Raw genomic sequence first — 15,564 nt, 5'->3', positions numbered from 1 at the left:
TGTGGGTGAGACATTTGATTAAATTATTTGCAGGAGCTACAGACCCCTGAAGTCCTATGAGAGAGCTCACAGACAGAAGGAGCTCAGAGCAGCTGAGAGAGACCTTTGGAGAGATGTCTGGGAGCTGACGCTCTGAGATGCTAGCCCAGAGTTTGCTGTGGATAAAATGCCCCAAGAGCAACTGAGAGACATTTTGAAAATGGCTGTTGAAAGCTGATGCTCAGAGATGCTTGGAGTTGCAAACCAAAAGACATTTGGAGATGCAAAGCTAAGGACTCACAGGAGCTGAGAGAGGAGCTGAAACACAACCCAGGACCAGCAGACGCCAGCCACGTGCTTCCCAGCTGACAGAAGTGTTCCAGGCACCATCAGCCTTTCTTCAGTGGAGGTATCCTCTGGTTGATGCCTTAGATTGGACACTTTTATGGCCTTAGGACTGTAACTTTGTAACCAAATAAACCCCCTTTATAAAACCAATCCAGTTCTGGTATCTTGCATAACGGCAGCCTCTAGCCCAGCTGTGAAAAGTGAGAGGAACTGCACATGCAGAGGCTGTGGCGGGCCTGGCACTTCCAGATTTCAGATTCAGGCTGGACCCAGGCAAGGGGAGAAGGACCTAACCAGCAAATTAGTAGGAAGAGTCAATGCTTTAATCCTTGAAGGAATAAGGAGCAATATTCCAATATCTAAATTAAATACTAGGAAGAAATAAGAACAAAGACAAAAGTAAAAGTAATTTTAATTCAAAAAATCTTCCTTTTTCATCGCCAGGAGCCAACAATTGTCTCCATTCACCCTTGTGGCCTCAGTCACCCCCATCCTTTCTCACCTGTCCCGCGGGCATCCAGCCCAGGTAACAGATGAAGCGACTTCTCTCCTCTGCCTCTGGAGTGATGCCGGCTACGTGCCGTCCTCGGGAGCACTGAGGGGACAAGGTAAGAACGATTTTCCATGATCTGTGGTTAAATGAGGAAATTGAGCTAAATTGCCAAGACAAATGATTTCCTATAACATCCCCCAACTCACACACATGCACATGTGTACATATATGCAGCATTCACACACACACACTCACACATGCACATACACACGTGCACACAAATACACCTCATACTCACACATGCATGCACATGGGCACAAACATGCATTCATGTACTCACACATGCACACACAACCACGCACATGCACATGTGTACATGTATGCAGCATGCACACGCACACACACATGCACATACACACGTGCACACAAATACACCTCATACTCACACATACATGCACATGGGCACAAACATGCATTCATGTACTCACACGTGCACACATGAACACACTCACACATGCACATACACACATGCACACAAATACACCCCATACTCACACATACATGCACATGGGCACAAACATGCATTCATGTACTCATACATGAACACACTCACACATGCACATAAAAATACGCATGTGCACACACATGCCCACACACACACTCTCACGTATGCTCATATATATCTCACATAGGCACACACAAACTCACAGATGTACACACACAATCGTGCACACATTCACATGTGCACATGCACACGTGTGCATACTCACCCACATGCACACACACATGTGAACACACACACTGTGTCCTCTACTGCAGTAGGCTGCACTCTCTCTCGATGCTGACTGCAGTGCTCACCATCTGCCCCTTCCCGTCCAAGTCTTCGTCAGCTCAGACATCTCCCGGCCTCCCCCAGGTTGTGTGAGGGGCTCTTCTGGGCCCCCCACCCTGCTCACTTCTATTTCTAGCACTATAACCAATGTTGACTGTCCCTTTCCCCCATTCCTCGAGTTTAGGGAAGTGTCTTATTTTTCTAACTCCCAGTACTTGGTATAGTGTCTCAATACAAGGTGCTAAGTGCCTATTGCCTGATTTAAACCAAGTTTTGCCTACAATACCAGACTAAAACTATTTTACCAGAGGCAAAAGGCATCATCTTGTTTGATATCCCATACAAACATTTAACTATCTTTATTATCTATCAAAATGGCCATCAAACTCGATTCCACAGAATCTCGAGATTCCTTGAAAGAATTTATAGTTATCTTCTACACATATTTGCTCAATAAATATTGAATGAATGGAAGAATGATATAGGAGGGGATGTGATAAATAGTATATTGGATCCTAGGTACCGCAAATCATTTTGGAAAAAAAAATTGATAATACAAAAACCAAAATCTATTTAGTATCTTTGTAGTTTAATTGGTGTGTCAATTTTTAATTTAGAAAGATTGCCAAGATTTTAAGCTCCTTCAGCTCCTGGGTCCCGGGATTTTGATGTCCTCAGAGATCTAAGTGTAAGGACCAGCACTGAGCAAGCATTCAGTAAATGTATCAATAGCATCAAATTGAAATGAATACAATTATTCTTTAGAAATGACATTATATTATATATTAAATATGTATAAAGAGTATTCTGGATCAAATATGTCTTCTAATAATACAAGCCATTTTGATCCTCACGACTAACACCACATTTAGAAATAGGTTAATTTTTATAAGGAATGTTTAAATTGTTTTCATCACATTGTACTTTTAAAATGTCTTCAGTCACTTCTTTATCATCATAGAGACACAGCCCCTGAAAACTACCTTTACATCCAACAGGGGACAAGATTCAGAGGAAACGAGGACCCTCCCGGGGAGGCTCACAGCTCCGTCTCCCACATGCTGCCCTGAGAGCGTCTGCTCTGAGCCGCAGAAACCCGGGAGAATAAAAACTGGAGTGAAGCGTTTTGTTGAATGAAATCACAAATAAAAATTATTTACAAGGGTTCCTAGCAATAAAGATGGTGGGAAAACAAACCAGAACAAAAGAGGGGAGCTGCCCACACAGGGGGCTCTGCCTAAGGGGACCGTCCGTGGGTGTGGGGCTCCCCCATACACCCAAGGGTGGCCTGGGCCGCCTTGCACAGGGCACCCCGAGAGAAGGCCTGGTGGGTGCGGGCAGCTCTCCGGGCACAAGCGACTCTGCCACGACCTCCGGTGAAAGCTCAGGACATGCGATAAAATTCCAGAAGGGAGGGAACGTGGCCAGGAGGTGGGGTGCTCACAGCTGGTGGCCGGCCCACACTGCAAACCCCAGAGGGAAGTTCTGTCATTCAGCAGACACCCAGATACCCGGAGGGTCCACCGGCTGGAAGAGACCCCTGCGAAGTGAACAGGTGTGGGTGCAAAGCAGCTTGTGTGGGGAGCTGGCCGGGGGGCCACAGGCTCCCCATCTGCAGACCCGGCGGCCAGCAGGGTGGGTCCACAGCGTCTCCTAAGGCAGCGGTTAGCACTGAGACCCTCAGGACTTGGGATGGTGAGGCGGGTGGGACCAGGAGAGCCTGGGGTGTCCAAGGGGAGATGGGGCGCTGGGGGGGGGACGCTGTGGTCTCTGGGTGAGGCTGGCCCCCAGGCGTATGGGTGAGCTCAGACCCTCAGCTGCCTCAGCTCCCTGCCACCAGCACCTAAAAGCAATGCGCGCGGTTTCATTAGGCAGCTGGAGCACCCCTTGGGCATCCCAAATTTATAACCAAAAAGAGAAAGACAGAAGTTTGACTTCTAAAAGGGTAGACATCTGTTTTTTCTCTATCAGGAAACCCACTGCCTGCTCCGAAGTACAGCCGGGATATCCTGTGTCAGTTAGCTAACCAAGTATTTACTATGCACCGTGCACTCTGCTATGCCCTTTATAAGGACTTTTTCCTTCAGTCTCTCCCCTGCAAACCCAGTGAGTTAGATATGACTTTTATCCACATTTGACAAGTAAGAATATTGAAATATAGAGGCCTTAGGCAATTTATGCAAAGTCAAAGGCTATTAGGAAATGGAACTGAGACCCCAGGAGCAACAATCAAAAAGGCATCACAGGTCCTAAAAAATAAAATAAAATAAGCTGAAATTCTAGCCCCAAGAAACCACCAGTTCCTTGGAGAGGTCCGCTCCTGACCACAGCAGGGGCGTGTCTGTAAACGAAGGAGAGGTGAGGACAGTTGATATCTGGCTGCAAACACCTTCTGCACTTTAGACAAGTGATGCTGCGTAGATGTCAGAACCTTGCTCAGCTAAAAGGACAGCGTCTCAGTTTAAAAAGCTGCTACAGATATTAAAGTCAAGGCACCGCAGCAGATTCAGAGAGAGTGCTGTGCCGAGACGGCACGGGGGAGGCAGGTGAACGTGGCCAGGGGCTGCCAGAGTGGGCCTGTCGCTGGAGGCCCCCACCTGCCCGGCTCACCTGGCAGGACACGGCATCCCAGACAGGCCGGTGGAGAGCTGGGAGGATGGCGTCAGGCAGCCCACAAACATCAGGGTCCCCAAATTTCAGACAGAACGCTGGTGAGCACAGGAAGTCAGGTGGGTGGAGATAAACTGTAACATCCCGTGTGTGTCTAACACCTGCGACAGGAGAGGCCAGTGCAGAGGGAGCCCAGCCGAGGGGGCCTCTGTCTGACCAGAACGTTCCGTCCTGACGGTGCTCCCAGCCAGTCCTTCCACTGTTCTTCTCCAGCAAATAGGAGGCTCTGGAGCTGCCGGCCTGTCTGCTTGGCTGTTAGAGGCAACTCGCACCTGACACTGTGCAGTCAACAGAGCACCTTCCCAGGCACTGCCGTCCGTCCTCCCGTGAGCCGTGAGGTCGGGATTCCTAGACCCAGTGGAGAGAGGGAAACCGAGGCCTGGTCACCCAGCTGGGAAGGACTCAGATAGTTGCTCTATCTCTGAGGCAACCCTGCCCAGGTCAGTTAGAAATGCGGAAACCAGGTTCTCGGGCACTGAAGGAAAACGAGCTAGTTAAGTATTTCTCCTCTCACCAATTAAGCGTGATGTGTGGGAGCCCCAGAGGAGCAGGGATGAAGGTGAGAGAAGAGAAAGACGAGAGTACACTCGGCAAGCCTGCCAGGAACCAGGGCAGACAGAGACAAATGGGAGCTGAGAAAACCAGAGGGGCAAGGCTGCTCGACAGGGATTCAATTTCCACAGGGCCTCGTGGGGTCCCCTCGTGCCTGTCCATTCTCCACCTGCTCTCTCCTCCCCTCCCCCCGCGCCTGTCCCTGGTGCTCGGTTTTGGTGATTGACCTAAAACTGGCAGTAAAGGGGGCTGTGTGTCCTGTGGTCCGGCACATAAGGAAGAGCCACCGGTCAGAATCCCTGCTTGCTGGGGCCGGGGCACAGGCTCTGCAGAGGCTGTGGGGCCAGCGGAGCACAGCCCAGGAGCACAGCCCAGGAGCACAGCCCAGGGAGCACGGCCCAGGGAGCACGGCCCAGTGAACCCCTTGAGAAAAACAGTGAAATGACAGGAGTGATTTTTACCATAATAAGATGACTGGAAGCTGGAAAGAACCTGAACACTTTCAAAGTTGCAGCCAAGAAATAGAATCAGACAGAATCACACTGACTTTCCCAGCATGAAATGAGAGCCAGAGAACACACAGCTGGGCACCGGTGGTTCAGAGTCCCCCTGTCCACTCAGACGGCAGCAGAGCACAGAGCCCCTGCTGCAGCTTGGGGAGCCTCCGGGGTGGGGGGCCGGCTGTGGGGGCTGCTGTGGTAATTCTAATCCTACCTAGTAAAGCTGATTTTTAAACAATGAATTCACGTTCATAGGACAGTGTGGTAGCAGTTAGCAATGGGTAGACGGTATTGTGGGCTTGTTTATTTGGATACGTATGTCTTGAGGCTATCAACTAGAGGGTATATACTGAGCTCAATGAGATTTAAAGACCACAAAGTAAGGCTTTGCTCAACTCTAAAATTCAGAAAGATCTGACAGTTCTATTAACTGTCTAAAAAATGGTTATCTAATTTGAAAACAAACCATGACAACAAAAACGTAAGAAATACAAAAATAGAGACGAAACAGTTACAGCTCCGGCCTCACAAGGCTCCTAATGTTTCTGGAAAGGAACATCCTAGAGAAATGGGTTTGGGGGGCCCCTCGGACCAGCTGCCTTCCTGGAACGGGGTCCCGTAGCCCGCCTGGAGCACGCATATTTGCACTGCTCTCCTTTCTTTACAAAGTGCACAACCCGCCTCGCTCTGCACACTCCCCGTTTCTAAGGGCAGCTGCCAGACTTCCCACAGAGGCTAGTAAACTGATTTATATGTGGCCTGGTGTTTGAAAAATGTGTTTAGAAGATCAAATTGCTTTTATATTTCAACCATGAGAGAATGAAGTTAAGATCACTGAGGAACTAGAAGCTTCCGGGTTTTGTTAGGAATGTTGCTAAGTTAAAGGAAGGTTTTTAATCGAGTCTGCATGACCGAGTGACACCTCATCTGTGTCTAGACTGGAGACGTGGCGGAGCCTGGCTGTGCGGTAGGTAACGCCTTGCGCCAGTCCTGCTCCTTTTCTTCCAGAGCTGGTGTCCTCGCTTGGTGAGACTGTCGTTAGGTAGATAGGATTTTTAACGTGTGTTGAGATCGTGGTCCACTGGCGTCACCTGCATCGCCAAGCCGCTCCCCGGCAGACGGCGACAGAGCAGCTAGTATTTCCCAGTGCTCTCGCGTGTGCACAGCCCTCCTGCGACCCCCAGGACAACCCGGGAAGACAGGGGGAGCGGGTGTCCTCGGGCCCTTCAGGTGGCAGAGGAGCACCCAGACTCAGCATGTCGCACACCCACCAAGTCTCAGAAGCTTCGTTTTTACACAAACCCGTAGATCATGGGCCAAGAGTTCTCGGGATTCGGGACTGGGTGCGGTCACACTGACCTGGTTTGGTTGGTACTCCACGGCGACGTCGAGTGGGGAGGGCTCAGCTTGGGGCTGCCGAGACTCCTGTAGAGCCGGGTAGCGCTCGCCGAGCCCTCGGGCCTCCCAGACAGTGGGACGTGCCAGCGGAGAAGGGCAGAGAGGAGCTGCCAAATCACACAGTGCTGTGCGCAGACCGCTGGCCCTTCAGTGTAGTGTTCCCCGAAATAAACGTGAGAAGGTCAGTGTGCAGGAGCCAGGGCCTCTGCCCTCTGGAACGGGTTTGTTCCCAGTCCAGCTGGGCTTGGCCTCCGAGGGAAGGACAAGGCGCAGCGAGGGCACCGAGGGGCAGGGCAGGTGGCCGGCGGGCAGGAGGGCGCTCGGCTCTGAGCTCCTCCCAGTGCCTGGAGGTGACCGTGACGGTGTGGTCAGCCCCCAGGGGCACTGCGGGAATTTTCCTCCCTGTGGGGCCAAAGGCTCTGGGAATGCAGAAATCCTCGGCGGGACTTGCCTTTTAATTTCAGGTCCTGCAATAAATTCTTATGGGTTTAAGATTGTATTTGCTAAAATATTTTCTGTCATAAGACTCCCTTTGAAAACTGCAATTTCATCTCTTTTTCCTTGCTAACGATTACTATTGGATGTCAATACTTTCCAAAACCAGGAAAACACTCATTTTTGTTAACAAACACTCCCCCTTTGCCCTCCCCTCACCACCTCTCTCCCCCAGTGACCGCTAATCTGCTTTCGGTCTCTGCGAAGGAAACACTTTTAAAGACCCTCCTCTGACACCTGCCTCCTCCAAGCAGCGGCGTTTTAGGAAGCGAGACACACACTCACGGGGCGCCGAGTCTCTTACGGCTGCTGCTCCCCACGGAACCATGAATTCCTCCTCCTGCCTTGTACCCTTTCCTTACGCTTAGGAAAAGCTAATTTATCAGCTCCAGTGAAAATAATATTAACAGGACACTTTATGAAGGCAACGAATCAGTAAAACCTTCTGCCATGAAGACAAACTTGAGGGCTTGTATTAAACACGCAGCTTAATCGCGTGAAATCCTGGAAGGCCCCAGAGGCATGGAGACAGGCCTGTCCTGCAGGCCGGCAGGTGCGGGCGGGCTCGCTCAGGTGAGCCCCTGCTCCTCTGGAGGCAACAGGGACCCCCCCAGCCAGGCGAACTGGGAACTGGGAGGGAGGTCGGAGCCAGAGGGGAGCGGCCCATCTGCTCCGGACGTCCCCTCCCTCCCTCCGCACCCTCAGACTCATCCCCCTGGCTCCCCTCCTGCTGGGCCACCTGCTCACCTGTGTGAGGTCTCCCGCAAGACTGAAGGAGCCTCGAAGGCAGGACGGGGTCTGAGTCACGGCTGTGTCCCCTCCATGCCGAGGCCGTGCCCGAGCGTGTGGTACGTGAACACCGACCTCCAGAGCCCCGAGGCCGTGGGTGTCCTCCTCGGGTCCCCACGGGAGCAGGAAGGGCCCAGGGGCTGTGTGGAGCTGCTCCCAGGGTCCCTCACGCATGGAGGCCGCAGTGGGCCTGGGAGGGGGCAGCTGTGTCCGCGCACATTGCCCTCGGCGCCCCTTCTCCCCTCCTCCTCGAGACCCGGCCTCTCCCTGGCAGTCCAGGGGGCCTGGAGCCTGGAGACCTCGGGGCAGCAGTCATGGAGACCACCCTGGTGGGGACGCACTTCTGCTGTGAGTTGCCTGCTCGCCGGCTGCAGCGTTGCGCGTTTCACACACGTTGTTCTCTCGTGATCACAGGCACAAAGGGCCACGCTCTGGGCGTTGATGCCACCACAGTGCCCGAGAAACCGCTCAGGAGCTGTGTCCACACAGCGAACAGCTGAGTGTGCTGCCGTGGACGTCCTCCTGACTTGATGCTACTTTTGTGCGTGCCTTGAATTTGCTCAAGGAGTAAAAGTGGTACCAGTATACAAAATATCCAGAGAGGAAAACTATCTAAAATCCTAAATCCATGGTCAAGTACTTTACAAACAAATTCACAGCTCAGTCACAGAGTAAGCCAAAATACCTCTTTTGCTTTGCATTCTCCTTAGATCCTATGCAAAGTTTCTTAAATCCCCTGAAGAACCCAGGGTTTGCCAAGTCTCTTGGGAAAACTCACTTTAAATTAGGGATGGCCAACATTTCCCCCACCGTATGCATCCTTGGTCAATACTGCTTATCAGTCCTTTCTACTGAACCTCAGAATCTTTCTCAACACAGCACTCCAAGAAAGCATTACTTAAAATTTTACATTGGTGTTCAAGATAAAACATATTTGCCATCTTTATTCTGGACTGCTTCTTAGCCTGTTTTGAGTCAGGAATACTTGTTATAACTCATGAAAGTATGGACACCCCAAATTCACGTATTCAAAAACTTATACTATTCAGGGGGTTTGTGAGCCATTGACTCATGGGACGAACCTCTGCTCTAGCCCATGGATATTCGGAGACTCCGGAACTAACGAGAAGACTGCACCGGGACCGTGAACAGACGCTTCCTCACCTGCCTTTTCAAACTCCTCCCCTCCTGCAAAAGATGTCTTTAAATTTAAAATTACCCTAACCATCTAAGGTATATAGCAGTTCTTCTCTCTAAGCAGTGAACAGCCAAAGAGTGAGTCAAACTCTCTGGAAGAAGGTGGGAGCGTCTCAGCACAGACCCTGTCGGGGGCGGGATGGGTGGGCAGAGTGGGGTCCACTGCCTTCCGGAACTGCCCGCAAACCCGCAGTGACTGCCCGTCACGGACACCAAAGACCTGGCTCATTTTTTGTTGAAAATGCTGCTCAACCTCCTTTCTTTAAAAATGCAAATAATTACTACCCTGGATTAAGTTTTACATTTAAAATTATCACAAGAGTTTTGGGAAATTTCCGTCGAGATTTTCTTCAACCTCTGTCAAGTATCGGTTCTCTTCCTCGTGACCCCAGTGCCCTGTTAAGGTTTTCCCTATTAAACTTCACATGATGCAATACTAAATTCCAGGGTTCCTGTAATAAACCTTGACACTTATTCATGGAATGTCTTAGAAAATACTCAGCATTAATTGCATATTCTAGTTTCCGTATTTTCCTTTCTTTTTTCTTCCGTCCCACTGACCTCATTCCCGTTCTTTTTGTACCCTTTCCTTCTGCTCTCAGGAGGTCATGCACTCTTCCTGCAGATGAAGCAGCTGACCGTGCAGCAGGGTGCATTATCAGGGTTCTCAAGGGAAGCGGAGCCGACAGGAGAGACCTGTAGACAGCATGCGAGTTTATTAAATCGTCTCACACAGCTGCAGAGATGCACAAGCCCAGATTCTGCAGGGCAGGCTCCTAGCTGGAACTCCAAGGAAGGTTTTGAGGAATTCCCCCTGGGATGCAGAGACCCTGCCCGTGACCCCCAGGATGTGGAGACCCTGCCAGTGCCCCCCCAGGATGTGGAGACCCTGCCCGTGACCCCCGGGATGTGGAGACCCTGCCCGTGACCCCCGGGATGTGGAGACCCTGCCCGTGCGCCCCGGGATGTGGAGACCCTGCCCGTGCGCCCCGGGATGTGGAGACCCTGCCCGTGACCCCCGGGATGTGGGGACCCTGCCCGTGACCCCCTGGGATGCAGAGACCCTGCCCGTGACCCCCAGGATGTGGAGACCCTGCCAGTGCCCCCCCAGGATGTGGAGACCCTGCCCGTGACCCCCAGGATGTGGAGACCCTGCCCGTGACCCCCAGGATGTGGAGACCCTGCCCGTGCGCCCCAGGATGTGGAGACCCTGCCCGTGACCCCCAGGATGTGGAGACCCTGCCCGTGCGCCCCGGGATGTGGAGACCCTGCCCGTGACCCCCAGGATGTGGAGACCCTGCCCGTGACCCCCAGGATGTGGAGACCCTGCCCGTGACCCCCAGGATGTGGAGACCCTGCCCGTGACCCCGCAGGATGTGGAGACCCTGCCCGTGCGCCCCGGGATGTGGAGACCCTGCCCGTGACCCCCAGGATGTGGAGACCCTGCCCGTGACCCCCAGGATGTGGAGACCCTGCCCGTGACCCCCGGGATGTGGAGACCCTGCCCGTGCGCCCCGGGATGTGGGGGTGTTGTGTTGTCACACGTGTCCACTGCGCTGGGTACCAGTGATCAAAGCCAGCGGACACCACAGCACCCCCGGAACCCAACATACCACAAATGCCCCCCACGTCCCCGAGCGCCAGCCCTGTGCCAAGCCCTCCCCTCTGGAAGCTGGGACAACCCGGGCCTCTCCGCTCTACTCAGGAGCGCACAGAGAAGCCTGAATTTATCTCCACATCCAAACTACCCTGAAAATCTAAAAGAGCCGAAACCCGTCCTGGAAGGCTGGACAGCCCAGCAGACGTCCTCAAGGCGGGGTCATCGGGCAAAGTCTGTCTCCAATGGAGAAGAGCCGCCCGCAGCCGCCAGGGGACTGTAAAGGCAGGGCCTCTCTGCTCGGCCTGTGGGAGCGTCGTCCCGGCCTGAGAGACGCAGATCTCAGGCGTCCGTGAGCCTCAGGGCCAGGTGTGTCCGCACCACGGAACCTGCGAGAGCCGGGGGCTCATTTCTAACCGGAGCTGGTCCCTGGGCTCAGAGCCCGGGTCCCGGCTGTGCAGGGCAGGAACCGCCAGGTAGGGGGCCTGGGGCAGCTCGTGTCCCTCCCACAGGGGCTGCACTTCCCTCCCGTGTCACCTCGGGGCCCTCTGCCACCGGGAAAGCACAGGGTCAAAGGCCTTTTGGGACAGGGCGCTCCCTCTGGATGGTGAGCACTGGGGGTAGAGGGTCCCCACATCCACGCCCTGGTGTGGGGGACACATCTGGGGAAACGGACTCTGGACAGACGCCAGCCCCGTCCTCCTGAGCCTCAGGAGTGGAAGCCGTAGGAAAGCCGGGTTGTGGGCCCCAGGACGGGGGAGCCTCCGCCCAACGTGGCCCAGGGAATGGCCCCGGGACCTGGAGGGGGCCTGTGAGCAGAGCCGGGGCAGCAGCAGCTCCTGGGGCTCCCTCGAGAGGAAGGGGGGGGTGACAGTGCGTCCTGCCTGTTGAGGGAAAATTCTCAGCACCTGGACGTGCAAAGCGACCAGTGGGCACCTGCAGCAGACACCAAACACCCACTGCAAGCTGGGGGCTCAGAGGCCACTCCAGGGGACACCCCCCAATGCTGGGCTCTGCTGCAGACCCCGGGGCTGGAACACGACCCCACTGGGAAGCCCGGAAAACCCCGCACCCCTGGGCTTCCCCACGGGGTGTCCCTACTGGACCAACATCCCAGAGCATCCGGTGGAGGACAGACCCACGGAAAACACTGAATCTACGAGAAACAAGCAGTGCATTTAGCATCCAAGCCCCTCCCCGTGAAGTCTGTACAGTCACACAAGCTTTCCAATCCACAGTATATTTCAGTCTCCTTTTCTGACCTGCGTTTTGTGTATTCTCACATTTAGTCACACCGGCAAGCTCTTGCTTTACTTCTCCCAAAGAGTCAAATTTCTGAACTATTGCCCCAAATTAAAAGAGTTAGCCAGGGCCTTGCCTTTGGGTTTATGGTTTTTGGAGGAAATATGTAAGAAGGTGCCTGAGCAGATGCATCTTGCAGACAAGAAAACCAGCCTGGGAGGCGACTTTCTCACTGCCCCCCCGCCCTGGACAAGTGTAAAGCTTGAGAAGGGAAGAGACCGGGTTTCTTCCTGTTTTTTTGTTTGTCTGTTTTTACCTTGCTAGTGTATGTGGCACAATAAAATTGCATATTATAGAGAGTCAATTAATAATTATGTGTGGATTGGATTGAAGGAAATAGAATATAAATACATTGGTTCAGAGCTAGCTTGTTTTTCACTGTTGTTTTGTGGGGTTTTTTTTAATACTTGGTCATTTGATTTACCTTCCCCAAGCTCACCAAATGTGTAAATGGCTGAGCCCAGAAGTGTGGCGAGCTCAGCGCGAATGAACTCAGCACACAGGTGTGTCGGGGGCTTCGCTGGTTTTCCCGAGGATCCGCCATGGACGTGCCGACCCTGGGGTGTGCACGGCGTCGCAGGTGAAGTGGGCCCTGCTTCGAGCCCTGTGTTCAGGGCAGCTTGACCTCGACAAGACATTCGAGCTCTTTGAGCTTGGGGTTCTTTATCCGTAAGACAGGGATAATATGACTACCCGTTCATGAATATTAAATTAGATTAAAAATTAGAAAGTGCTTAGCACTTTCACTGTAAAGTACATAGCAGGGTAGGATTTAACAGCTGAGAGCTATTAATGATATTATCATATAAAAATCCAGCGATCTAGGGCTGTTCTTTAAATGCCTCAGGGATGAAGTTTGCACCCTTGTACCCTTTCCCGAGTATTTGATATAAAACATGGTGCGTCTTTATCCTCAGCTGTCATGTACACGCCTACATATCTTATATACTAGAGCTAAAACCGATAGGTTTTGTGTTGCAGCTGCGTCGTCCCACGTGCTTTCCCGCCACGCTGCCGTCCAGCTGAGCTGTTCGCTCCATGCATGTCTGTCTGTCTGTCTCTGCGTGGTGAACAGTGCCTGGTGGGCGAGAAGACGGCGTCCGGCTGGCTTCGAGGAAAACGACCTAAGCCGTGCGAGGGTGCCCAGAACCAACCAAGCAAACCCTGAGTGAGGGCGGGAACGAACTGCCAGGGAGCAGGGAACACACGGCCGCATGGACGTGCAGGGCTCAGCAAAGCGCGGTCACAGCCGGTCCAGAGGATGCTCGGGGAACGCGTGCCGGGGACGTTGCTGAGCCCCGGCCCAAGGCAGGCGTCCGAGAGGCACAAAAGGAGAAGGAGACGGGCTGCGCCGCCCCCGCCCAGCGGTGCGACTGGTTCTCTGCTCTGGGGAAGGGCTGGGAGCTGCGTAAGGCGTTACACCGGTAAGACGCGTTATTATTCCTGTTATTTCATGAAATTCAGCCGTCTACTTGCACATGCCCGGGGCTGAGAGTGTTCTTACAATCCAGAAACAGCCGCAGATGCTGTGACCTCCGGCTTCTCTGCATCTGATCGCTGAGGCCGCCTCATTCCTCCAACGTGGCATCCACACGACGGCAAACACCACCCAGGAGAGGACCCCACCGCGCCCTCCGGACGTCCTCACTCGTGACACCGAGCAACGGAGTGATGGCGATGGGCCGAACCTGCCCCTTGTAGGTGAATTTCTGGCATGATGTGCCTTCGGCGTTTTGTTTTCACGAATTGAGTTTCTTCCACACACAAGGAATTAGGAGCTTGTGTCAGCAGCACCGTTTGGTTGCGAGGCTGGTTGAGAGCACAACACTCGTGACGCCTGGAAAGCCGCGTGCTGCTTATTTTCCGCGTTAGCCGGCAGGTCTCTCCGGGCTTACGTCTCTCCGCTGTGCTGATCCAAACGGGAAAACGCCGTCGTCTCTGTCGCTTTGGGGCCCCAGCCCCTCCAGCCATCCCTGCTCACTCCGTCCTACCTGGGAACCTCGGGGTCTCTGCCTTGGGGTCTCTGCCTCGGGTGAAGTTGACGAGGCTCAAGCCCTGGAGGGTAGCCGAGGTCAAGCCTGCGGCGCTGCTTCTTTGTGGGGGACCCCACAGTCGGCTGACGCTCTGCGCTTCCTCCTCAGACGGGCTCGTGCTGGAGCCGTCCTCTCAGAACCGGAACACACGCAGTTAACAGACGTGAAACACTCGGAGAGCACAACGCAGCCAACACCACACAGGTGCCAGCCGCCAAGGGCAGCCTCCCCTTCTTTTAGGGCATCCTCCCTGTTGGGCAATCTTTCCAAACAAATCGCCACACCTCCCCACCCGGGAGCCTGCAGTGGCTCCTTCTGTCTGTAAATGCTGTGCTCAACCCTCCCACCACCAGCACTGCCTGCACCCCCAGTGACAGCCCAGGCTCTCCCCACGCGCCCGTGCTCCAGCCGCCCAGCACTGACCATGGCTCCCCATGACGGCCCAGCCCCTCCCCACGTGCCCCACGCTCCGGCTGCCTGGCACTGCCCTCTCCCCACACCCTGCACCCGTCGGCCTCCCAGCATCACTGCCCTTGCCCCCCCCACCCCCGCCCGGTCAGCGTCTGGCTCCGTCGAGGCCCAGGTCCAAGGCCCAGGTCCCAGCGGGGCCTTCCCTGAAATGAGGATGCGGCAAGAGCCACTCGCCCACGTGTCCTTCCAGGACCTCGTCCAGACCCAGGCCTGGGGGATGCCACCACGTGAGGGCAGCCCGTGCTGCCTGGGAACCGGCTTCCACACTCAGGCCTTGTGCTCCCCGCGGGCAAGAACCACAGCTCGACGCCTCGTGCCCAACAGTCCAGCACTGGAAGACAGAGCCCAGCGGCCGGAGAAAAGCCTCTCAGGGAGAACGAAGGCAGCGGCGCTGCTGAATGACCGGGAGTCCCTTATCGAGAACCCACATCTCCCTTTCCGGAGATGCAGACTGAGTTCTGATTCTTTCAGGAGATCTTTCTATCTGCCTCAGCTCAGACAAGTCCCCTTCAGCATCTCCTCTGTTGATCCTGTCTGCCACTCGTCTGACATGTATCACACACCACATGGCAATGTCAACTTCCCTTCCTCAGGCAGCTGTAGCCCAGATGTCAGCCAGAGGCCATCCACCCATGAAGGCCAGCCCAGGGAGCCCCAGACCCTCCCTGGCCGGCCCTGAGCAGCCATCAGGGTCCAGAGGCATCCTGGGGGTGTCTGTACCCAAAGTCCACTCTGACTCTGAGCACCACCCCACTCGTAGGAGGCTTGGTGGAAATGACAGGCTTTGCCAAAAGCTTGGAAGGGAAGAGGGATTTACATCCAAGTTCCAAAAATATCCAGTTGCTTGGGGCTTTGCACCATATTGACCCAGAAATGGAACTCAGCCCCCCAACTTTGTGTCTGTGCAT

The 15,564-nt window shown here is 54.0% G+C and overlaps 1 long non-coding RNA gene across 1 annotated transcript; it reads left to right on the top strand.

Moving 5' to 3' along the window:
* Positions 1-328: 328 nt before the first annotated feature.
* Positions 329-2,811, top strand: LOC119540893. The gene is made up of 3 exons (XR_005218113.1): positions 329-388; positions 772-935; positions 2,651-2,811. It is a non-coding gene; the product is annotated as an uncharacterized LOC119540893 (long non-coding RNA).
* Positions 2,812-15,564: the final 12,753 nt, after the last annotated feature.

This window comes from Choloepus didactylus, chromosome 7 (assembly GCF_015220235.1).
Source record: "Choloepus didactylus isolate mChoDid1 chromosome 7, mChoDid1.pri, whole genome shotgun sequence".
NCBI lineage: Eukaryota > Metazoa > Chordata > Mammalia > Pilosa > Megalonychidae > Choloepus > Choloepus didactylus.
The sequence above is the reverse complement of the archived record's forward strand: the minus strand, read 5'-3'. Positions and strand labels throughout refer to the sequence as shown.